The following is an 8,806-nucleotide window of genomic DNA, read 5'->3' as shown; positions in this document are numbered from 1 at the left end:
CTTAAGCAAATATCTACTTTACAAGATTTCAGCAATTCAAAGCAGCAAGTACCTAATAAATACCATATAAGTACAAGAAAACCTTTCAAAGTGATAGTTAGGAAGATGAAAATAAGACTATCCCTACATTGAAGAAGTGCATTATAATCTAGAACAAGAAGCAAAAAGGTGTGGGGCAGCTAGGTAGCACAATGGAAAAAGTACCAGGCCTGGATTCGAGAGAACCTAAGTTCAAATCTGACCTCAGAAACTTCCTTTCTGTATGAATCTGGGCAGATCATTTCCCCATGATGGCCTAGCCCTTGCCTCTCTTGTGTCTTAGCATTGATATTAGGACAGAAGGTAAGAATTTTTAAAAAGAAGCAGAGGTAAGAAGAGTAATACTACACAGACAAGTAAATATAAAAAATAGAGAAAATAGACAGCAATTTCAGGTTAGAAAGAACACTAAATACTAGAGGGAGGGATTAGAAAAGCCTCATGTATAAAGTGATGTCTGAGATGAGCTTGAAAGAAAATAAGGATTCTAAGAAAAGAAAGTGAGAAGGGAATACATTCCTGGTATGAAGTGCTTTTTTCAAAGACAGAGGAAAGATAATGGACTGTCCTATGCAGATAAAGGTAAATGGACCATTTTGGCTAGAAAATAGAGTAGAGTAATATGACAAAATTATAAGTAGGATAGGGTGATGCAAGTCTTTTTTGGTCTTTTTTTTTCTCTTAGGGACAATAGGGAGCCACTGAAGTTTTTGAGCATGAAAATGGCATGAGCTTTAGAAATATTATTCTGGCATCTGTGTGGAAGAAGAATTGAAAAGCAGAGTAACTAACTGCAAAAATATCAACTTTAAGACAACAGGAAAGAGGTGATAAGACCCTGGATTAGCATATTGGCCATTCAGAAGGGAAATACAAGGTTATAATGTGAATGATGTTTTAAATACAAAATCAGTATTTGGCAAATGAATGAATATGATAAGGAAGCACTGAGGGAGATTAAATAGACTGTGATGATCCCAAATCTATTCAACTTGGTTACTGAAAGAATGGTGACAGTCTTTATGGAAGGGAAGTTAGGAGAATTTTTATGAACAAAGATGATATTTCATTTTTTGAAATGTTGATTTTAAGATGATGGTGTAATGTTTGAACTTGGGGAGGAAAAGAAGCCTGGACAGATAATAAATTTGGAAGTTATTAGCAGAGACATTATCATTGAATCCATGAAAACTAATGAGATCACAGGGGAAAAAAATAGAGAAATATGGCCAGGTCAGAGTTCCTGGATTACCCTCATACTAAAGAGGCCAAAGATAGATGGTGAACCCTGGGTAGTATTTATCTAGTCACCAGATATCCAGTTTTGAATTAGCTCTAATTTCTAGCAAATTCTTTATATAAAGATGAAATTTGCTTCCCTCTTACTTGAACTCGTTGCTTCTGCTTCTGCCCTCTGAGGTCAAGAAGAACAGATATTTGAAGATATCCCCCTCCACTAATTTTAATTCTTCTTATTAATTAATTCAACAACTATTATCTATTCTATTTTGTCAGCATTCTTGCCAGGAATAAAATGGAGGCTGAGAAATCTGAGTAAAGTCAGCACGATGTAAGGGACAGCGCCAAACACCAGGAAGTATGTATTGCATTTTGACTTAAAATGACTGTTGTACTGGTGAATGGCCATAAATTTAAGGAGAAAGACTGAACCACTACTTTGATGGAAACTAACCCAAAATGTGAAACCTTCAAGCAATTTCATTTGCCTTCAGAAGTCAACTTAGAACCAAGTGAACTCTGAGCCAAATGTATCACTTAGCACAAACCCTTGTTTGTATTTGTGTTTGCCTTCCCCCAAGAAAACACTTAGTTCTTCCCTTTGGATAAATATCAATCTTTCAGAATTAGATAAATTTATGAAGATAATGCCTTCCTGAAAATACAGGCACACTAATGCACTTTCTGTGAAACTATGATTTGGTCCAACTATTCTGGAAAACAATTTGGAATTCTGTTTTTAAAAGTGACTAAAATGTCAATACCTTTGATCACATTTCTAGGCAGAGATCCCAGGAAGTTGATAGAGATGTCCAATATACACCAGAATATTTATGGCATCACTTTTTAATACTGCCAAAGAATTGACAACAAAATAGATACCCATCTTTTGGGTAATAGCTAACCAAAGTATAGTATATGTGTGTGGTAGAATATTACTGTCCTACAAGAAATTATGAATATGAATAATACAAGGAAGCACTGGAAGACTTGTACAAACTAAAACAAAGTGAAATATAAAGAACTAGGGAAACAGTTGGCATAGTGATTATGACAATTGTAATTTTGGGGGGACTCACACTCCTTAGATGGAGAAATGAGGGTTAAAGGCAGTGAGGAAAGGATTGATGAAAATGGCTTCCCTCACTATTCCCTCCTGGAGTTCCTGAATTACTTGAGGGAAACAAAGTGGAGATCTGCCCTCCTTGAAACTTGTCCCTTGGTGGCTGTGTTGGCCATCGAGGGTGGTAGGGAAGTCTCTCTACAAGGAGAGGTATGAGGTGCCTCAATCTGGATATGTACTGGTTTTGGGGTGCTCACAAGCCTCCCCCTTGTGTCTTCTTGAAAACTGGCAACAGAGTCTGCCAATGGGCTTTCTCTCTAGATGTAAATAAATGAGATTGAATTCACTATCTGACTGCTTATTTGATTTAATTGTTGATTGGGGCAAATGGTAAAGGTTAGAGGGGTTCTGGATTGCCTAAAACTCTTTCTAAATAAAACTAATTACTGAAGTACAAGGTTTTCTTGTAGCCAGGGGGGAGGTAGGAAAAGAGGAGAGCACTTGAGGCCAGTATCTCAATAGTTCATGGAATGAAAGTCTTTGAAGAAATTTGGCTTCTTGACAGGAACCAGCAATGTCTTAAACAGGAATCTTCGATGTTAGGATTTCTGTCAGTGACACAAATCTCTGAGGTTTCTTGAAATGGCTCAGAGAAACAGCTCTTCCTTCCACTCCCTTCTGCATCTCAGCACCCAAGCCCTCCTCCTCCAGAGAGCTTCACAGAAGTCCTTTTTCAATTTCCAACTGTCGTGACTACATTCCAATTTCCCCCAACAGTTCTTTTATCCTACTCCCCATCATTACACAATGAAAAAAAGAGTGATAAATCAAAACCAAATATTGTGACCAAGTTTACACTCAAAGAAGATAAATGAGAATGTATATGCCTCCCTTCTCTGCAGAAGTCAGTAGGACCATGAGTATGGGACACTTGGTGTATAATCAGATTTGATTAATGTTGGCCTGGTCTACTGAATTGCCTTTTTTTCTTTCTTTTCTTAAAATTATGTTATAAGGAATGTTTCTCTGGTTAGGGGAGGGAAGATACATTGAAAAGTTAAGATGAAATAAGGATAAAATATATCAATTTTTAAAAAGAAAGTTTTCAAAGTTAAGGCCTTCCTGAGACTCTAGGACTATTTGTCAATATATTTTATTATTACATGTGTCATTTTTATAATGTCTAAATGTCTTTTGTTGTTCAGTAATATTTCAGTCCTGTCTGACTCTTCATGACCCCATTTGGTGTTATCTTGGCAAAGATACTGGAATGGTTTGCAATTTCCTTGTTCAGCTCATATTAGAGATGAGAAAACTTGCCCAGGGTAACACATCTTTGATTTGAATTCATGAAATGTTTACATTTTTTTTCCTCACAACAATTCCATGAAGTAGGTATTATTATTATTATTTCCATATCAAAGATGAGAACATTGTGGTCAAAGAGATTCAGTGACCTCAACATGGATGCACATTTAGTTAGTCACAGAGCCAAGACCTGATTGAGTACAGCATTTCACATCTAGCTAGGGCTCTAACCCATCTCTCTGGGGGTTTGAGTCCAAAACAGAAAGTTAATCGTTGCTCTCGTTAGTGACAGAGACAATTATTGCAGCTTCATAACCATGAGATTTAGGCACGGGTCTAGAGAAAAGGTTAGTATTAAGCCAATTCTAACAATTACCAGCATCTGACACAGTGGTGCCTGAGACTACCCAAGACATTAGGTTTCTATTCACTTTGCCATTCAAGTAAGGATACCCATTCTTAACAATGCAGCAGTGAATTATCTGTCACTGCTCAGCTCAGTGGATGACTTATAAGTTTGGGCATTTGTAGTTCTTGAAAATGGGTCAGTGAAGTGGTACAGTGGATAGACCACTAGCCCCAGAGTCATGAGGACCTGAAATCAAATGTGGCCTCAGACATTTACTGTGTGACCCTGGGCATGTTTGCCTCAGTTTAATCAGCTGTAAAATGAACTGGAGAAGGAAATAGCAAAACACTCCAGTATCTGCCACAAACAAACAAACAAACAAACAAACAAACAAATGGGGTCACAAGTCAGACATAACTCATAAAAAACAAGTTTTTTGGAGAACTTAGATGTCATTTTATTTACTGAATAAGAAAAATGGAGAAAAGCTACTGAATTAAGGTCAACAAGTTCCTCTGTCTTTCACCTATCCTAACTTTAAAGAGTATCCTTCACAAAGGATATCATAGGTGTCAGAATGTCACAGCAGCGAGGAATCTTGGAAAACTGACCACATAAAATTAGAGCTAAGCCATTTATTAGAAATGGTTTAATACAATATCTTCATCTTATAAACACAGAAACTTACTTCTAGAAAGATTATGACTTGCTTAATGTCACGGTAATATGTGTTATTAAATTATATTTTAGAGGTTTATGATTTTCCCCAGTAATATCCTCATTTACCTCATAGTAGCATAGAAATAAGCATAAGGTCTCAACATTTATGCAAGAAGACAGAACCTAGCTCAGCAATTGAGAGGTATTAACCCTGCTCTCTAAGGGGCAGCCAGGCTAAGTTTAATAAGACTCATCATTGGAATACAGTAGGAAATTGTTAGTTTTTTTTTTTTTTGGCCAGAATGCATCATAGAGGCCTCTTTCAAAGGCTAGAAGAGGTTAGACTTTCCATCTGTGAAGGAATTTTGGTAGATCTGGGGTTCTCAATATATGCCTTTGACATGACTGGGAGAGCATAAGAGAAAATACTGTTGTCAAAAATGAACTAGAGCTATCCCTGAATGGTTTTCTTATCACAGACTCATTCTTTACTTGAAAAATGATCTCTTGCCTTTAAAACAAATAAATCAAATTCATGACGATCCCAGGATTAATTGTGAATATTACCTAGAAAAATTAAACTAATGAACAATTCAAAAACTTACACCTTATATGAATTGATGTTGTTTGATTTATATTATTTATATATCTATATTAAATTATGTCACTTTTTAAGTTTTTATTTTTATTCTGACCTTATCAAACACCAAGTAAAATGGACATTTGCACTTACATTGTAGAACAGAAAAAGATCATAAATAAAAAATGCAGATTTCTCTTAAGTATAGCTTACTATTTTTAAAGTCTAAATGAGATCAAACTGCAGCTTTCAAAGATGTCCTGTTCATCACAGCAAGTATTGGGAGAATATGAAAATACTCCGTTTTTGTCACTATGAGGTCATATAAGAGCCAGTATCTATGATTCCATTTCCTCACAAGGGGGAATGTGAAGGGAAATCTTCTAACAATTGCAGATGTCCAAAAGTGGCAAGAGTTGTATTAGTAGGTAATGAATTCTCTCCTCTTTGGGAATTTTCAAGCACAAGTTGGACTCCCACTTGCCAGGCATATTAAAGTGTATATTCCTTCTCTGTGTTAATTGGACTGCATGGCTACTAAGGTCTCTTCCAATTCTCCAATTCTATGATTCTGTATTATTCTGCCATGCAGAAATAGTATCAAGTGCCATTGTAAAATTTAGAATACCAAAGGAAAAGGACATATTGACACATACTATCTGCACTGCTTTCCTGACACTTAATACACTCAGCAAGCCACAAAGAGACACCACCATGATAGGAATATTCCTCTTTTGCAAAGAGAAAATAGAGTATAATAGTAACCTTCAGGTACTCCAGTGACTCATGTGCAAGACATTCTTGCTCTGCAAACAATTCAAGCCACTAGTAGCACAAATTTGGAAATTGCCTATTACCTTTAACTATGGCAAGATCATTCCATCTATGCTGCACTTTACATTCTAACTAAATTCTCTCCAGCCACTTTGTTGCTCTGGACCTCCTCCTCCCCCACCACTTTCCAATTCTAGGACAATAATAAAATAAAAAATATCATTGGTACTGGGAAGGGTATGCCAACTTGTTTCCTTGAGTCTCTACTCTCTATCACAGGAACTTTCAATATTAAACTATCCCTCCTGGGCTGCTTCTCCTTGACATGTGCTGTCTCTTCCTATTAGAACGTAGTCAGCACAGAGAAAATATTTCATGTATTTATTCATCTTTCATTCACTCCAAAACCCCCAATAACATATCCATTGTGTCTGATGGAAACAACCATGGGATGTAACCAAAGTGTGGTAACTCCAAAGGCATTCCAAGAAAGCATCCCTGTGCCATTTACTTTCCCTTAGAGGAATGAAAGGATCAATCAAAGGAAGTGCCAACACACCCTCTGGGCATACCTGTGGTGAGCTCTATGGTCTATCTTTGTTTCAGTGCTTCAATTAGAGGCAGTTCTAATTCCAGCACCCAGGTAGTTTTAACTTAATGTCAAAATGAAATTAGGCACCCCATAAGTCATCAAATAGTTTTTTTAATTATTTGCTTTTCCCCAAAAGCAAGTATATGCAACACACATGGACAGACATTTAGTTTCTCTAAACTTACACATCCTCCACCCTCCCTCCCTTCTCTATATACAAATATATTGACCCTAGTGGAACTTAGACACTGGCCCAGCCAGTGAGGCCCCAACTCCATATTGGCAGCACTTTTTAATACTTCTAGTTGACCAAGATACTGAATAAGGGAAGGAATGAGCCAACCAGGTACTTTTAAGGAAAACTTAACACCCATTAGAGGGAAATGGTGGGGGTTAGGAGGAAACCCTTGTACTATCATAATCATCCACCAACTCATATCTATGGCAAAACCACTAGCCTGGTGCAGAATATTTTACCCTAGATGGCAATGCTAGGAAAAGTAGGAGGAAGGTGTGGAAAGAAAGATTTGGATTTTGTGCAAAGCAAAATTTTCTAGCAATGTGTACTATACACAATTGGAATGGATCATTTTGGAAAGTAGTAAGTTTCCCTGCTGGAAGTCTTCAGGTGAAATACAGATAATAGCATGCAGGGAATGCAATAGAGAGGATTATTGTTCAGGGTCAGATAAGCTTTTTGAAGTCTCTTCTAATTTTAAGATTCTGTGATGGGACGAGGAGGCAACCAGTATCACTTCTGCTCTGTGATGCTTCTTCAATTCACCCCCAAATGTTTGTCAGACCTTAGATTTTATTTGGACAAATACACTGACGTAGCACTATAAATTACTCCAATCTCTGCTGATACAGAATCACATATAACCAATCCAGATCTGCTCTGTACAGGGAAGCTGCTTGTGGACCTAAGGAGGCATTTATCTCTTACACAGCAATCATGTTTGACTAAGTCCAACAGATGGTATTTATAAATTATACTACAAATGGTACTATCAATAGCTTTAAAATGCATCTCCCCAATGGATTTCCTGATGTTCTGATCACAATAGAGCTTGGGCCACAAACATGCAAATTTGTAGTGGTGGTGTTTACTATACTGACTGAATTTTTTATTACTACTAAAATATACAATCATGGCACTAATTTCTCTAGCATATTATACACCATTTAACACTTTCCTCCCATCACTTCTTTAAGGAAAATGGTAAAAGTATTATCTCCATTTTATAGAAAGGAAGACTTTTGATGTGCCCATCTTTCAGGTATGAAGTAAAACGTAACCTCTGCATGAAGCTCTCTTTGATTTCCCCTTACTAAGAAACTGTCCTCTCCTCTAAACTTCCATGGTGCTTTGTCTCTATTGCTCTTAAGACTAGTGGCACTCTGCCTTGTTAATTAATTGTTCTTAGGTGTGTGTCTTATCTACTTTACTGAGTTGTGAATTCCTTGTAGGTATGGGTCAGTTTGTGCTTGCTTCGGCAGCACATATACTAAAATTGGAACGATACAGAGAAGATTAGCATGGCCCCTGCACAAGGATGACACGCAAATTCGTGAAGCATTCCATATTTTAGGGGTGTATGGGGTGTTCAGGGAGGGGTAGTATCTCTGGTATGGAGGGCTTGTCATGCCCTCCTAGGGCAGCTCTCCAGCCTCTGACCCCCACCTGACACCCAGCTCTCATTTGTGGCTCCCAGTAGCTGCTAGCATGCGGCAGCGACCACACCCCGGGCAATGGCTTCGACAGGCCGGCTAAACCTTGTGAGAGTAGCCATCGGGTCATTGACCCCTGGTGAACCAGGGCTTTGCTCACCCAGCATGTGAAGACTGCTTCGGCGGAACAGGCGGAAGAAACCAACAAGAAGGTTCAACGGCTGAGATGGCGATGCAGCAAGGCACTGTGGAGTGCTTAGGGCGTGTTGGAGCACAAAAGACAACATGGCCATCCAATGCAGCTGAGGAAGTCTCCAGATGTAATGACTTTTCATGCCACTGGACCCAGGCTTCCAATGCCTAGAGAGTGGGACTGTCTCTGTGCATCGACTTTTCCACATAAATCTTCATGCACAAGTGTCTTTGTGCACAAAAACACACAAAGACAGTAGTCATCCTCGGTCCGAGAGACTACTACTACCACTACCGTCTCCTGACTCAAAGATCAGTTCAACGTAGCTGTTTCTCACA

The 8,806-nt window shown here is 38.1% G+C and overlaps 1 non-coding gene across 1 annotated transcript; it reads left to right on the top strand.

Moving 5' to 3' along the window:
• Positions 1-8,088: 8,088 nt before the first annotated feature.
• Positions 8,089-8,195, top strand: LOC130456813 (U6 spliceosomal RNA). The gene has a single exon (XR_008915834.1). It is a non-coding gene; the product is annotated as a U6 spliceosomal RNA (small nuclear RNA).
• The last annotated feature ends 611 nt before the right edge of the window (positions 8,196-8,806 follow it).

The sequence above is a fragment of the Monodelphis domestica genome, chromosome 1, assembly GCF_027887165.1.
Source record: "Monodelphis domestica isolate mMonDom1 chromosome 1, mMonDom1.pri, whole genome shotgun sequence".
Lineage (NCBI taxonomy): Eukaryota > Metazoa > Chordata > Mammalia > Didelphimorphia > Didelphidae > Monodelphis > Monodelphis domestica.
This window is presented reverse-complemented; position numbering and strand designations above follow the sequence as displayed.